Genomic DNA, 2,553 nt, shown 5'->3' on the forward strand with positions numbered 1-2,553 from the left:
AGGTGGCGCAGTGGTTAGCACAGCGACCTCACGCCGTTGAGGTCCCAGGTTTGATCCCAACCCCGGGTCACTGTCCGTGTGGAGTTTGCACATTCTCCCCGTGTCTGCATGGGTCTCACCCCCACAACCCAATGATGTGCAGGTTAGGTGGATTGGCCACGCTAAATTGCCCCTTAATTGGAAAATAGGTGTCACGACAGGTGGAGAGCAGTTAAAACACAGAGTATTCTGGGATTTATTAATAGGGGCAGAGAGTAGAAGAGTGAGGAGGTTACTGAACCTGCACAAGACACGAGTTAGACCTCGGCTGTAATATTGTGCACAGTTCCACTCTGTAGGAAGGATGTGAACGCATTGGGGAGGGAGCAGAAGAGGTTTACAGGAATGGGTCAGGGAGGAGAAACTTCAGGGAGGATCGATTGGAGAGGTCGGGAATGTTCTGCTCGGAGAGAAGAAGACAGGAGATCTGATCGAGATGTTCAAACCATGAGGGAGCGGGACAGAGTAGACCAGGAGAAACTGTTGCCGCTCGGAGTGCGATGGGGAAGGAGAGGGACACGCAGATTTACAGTGATTGGTAAAAGAAGCAAACCTGATGTGAGGTAAATTGTCTTCACACGGCGAGTGGGTGGGTCTGGATTGTCCTGTCTGGAAGTGTGGTGGAGACGGGTCCAATCGCGGAGCGCGAGAGGGTTGTGGATGTTTATCTGGCTGGAAACAGTGAGCAGGGGGACGGGGAACAGCACCGAGTCACCCGTTCGTCTGGAGAGCTGGTGGGGACCGGAGGGCAGAATGGGCTGCTGCCCGTGATGATTTGTAATTCTGCGTCGGAATTCTCCAAGCATTTGCCACAGAGTGGATTGTTGTGTCTTTACAGGAACAGGACGGAATAGATTGCATAGAACAGCCCTCCCACTTTACTGTTAAAGTCCAACATTTAGCACATAGAACGATACAGCGCAGTACAGGCCCTTCGGCCCACGATGTTGCACCGAAACAAAAGCCATCTAACCTACACTATGCCATTATCATCCATATGTTTATCCAATAAACTTTTAATTGCCCTCAATGTTGGCGAGTTCACTACTGTAGCAGGTAGGGCATTCCACGGCCTCACTACTCTTTGCGTAAAGAACCTACCTCTGACCTCTGTCCTATATCTATTACCCCTCAGTTTAAAGCTATGTCCCCTCGTGCTAGCCATTTCCATCCGCGGGAGAAGGCTCTTACTGTCCACCATATCTAACCCCCTGATCATTTTGTATGCCTCTATTAAGTCTCCTATTAACCTTCTTCTCTCCAACGAAAACAACCTCAAGTCCATCAGCCTTTCCTCATAAGATTTTCCCTCCATACCAGGCAACATCCTGGTAAATCTCCTCTGCACCCGCTCCAAAGCCTCCACGTCCTTCCTATAATGCGGTGACCAGAACTGTACGCAATACTCCAAATGCGGCCGTACCAGAGTTCTGTACAGCTGCAACATGACCTCCTGACTCCGGAACTCAATCCCTCTACCAATAAAGGCCAACACTCCATAGGCCTTCTTCACAACCCTATCAACCTGGGTGGCAACTTTCAGGGATCTATGTACATGGACACCTAGATCCCTCTGCTCATCCACACTTTCAAGAACTTTACCATTAGCCAAATATTCCGCATTCCTGTTATTCCTTCCAAAGTGAATCACCTCACACTTCTCTACATTCAACTCCATTTGCCACCTCTCAGCCCAGCTCTGCAGCTTATCTATATCCCTCTGTAACCTGCTACATCCTTCCACACTATCGACAACACCACCGACTTTAGTATCGTCTGCAAATTTACTCACCCACCCTTCTGCGCCTTCCTCTAGGTCATTGATAAAAATGACAAACAGCAACGGCCCCAGAACAGATCCTTGTGGTACTCCACTTGTAACTGAACTCCATTCTGAACATTTCCCATCAACCACCACCCTCTGTCTTCTTTCAGCTAGCCAATTTCTGATCCACATCTCTAAATCACCCTCAATCCCCAGCCTCCGTATTTTCTGCAATAGCCTACCGTGGGGAACCTTATCAAACGCTTTGCTGAAATCCATATACACCACATCAACTGCTCTACCCTCGTCTACCTGTTCAGTCACCTTCTCAAAGAACTCGATAAGGTTTGTGAGGCATGACCTACCCTTCACAAAGCCATGCTGACTATCCCTGATCATATTATTCCTATCTAGATGATTATAAATCTTGTCTCTTATAATCCCCTCCAAGACTTTACCCACTACAGACGTGAGGCTCACCGGTCTATAGTTGCCGGGGTTGTCTCTGCTCCCCTTTTTGAACAAAGGGACCACATTTGCTGTCCTCCAGTCCTCTGGCACTATTCCTGTAGCCAATGATGACATAAAAATCAAAGCCAAAGGTCCAGCAATCTCTTCCCTGGCCTCCCAGAGAATCCTAGGATAAATCCCATCAGGACCCGGGGACTTATATATTTTCAGCCTGTCCAGAATTGCCAACACCTCTTCCCTACGTACCTCAATGCCATCTATTCTATTAGCCTGGGTCT

Source organism: Scyliorhinus torazame, chromosome 19 (assembly GCF_047496885.1).
Source record: "Scyliorhinus torazame isolate Kashiwa2021f chromosome 19, sScyTor2.1, whole genome shotgun sequence".
NCBI lineage: Eukaryota > Metazoa > Chordata > Chondrichthyes > Carcharhiniformes > Scyliorhinidae > Scyliorhinus > Scyliorhinus torazame.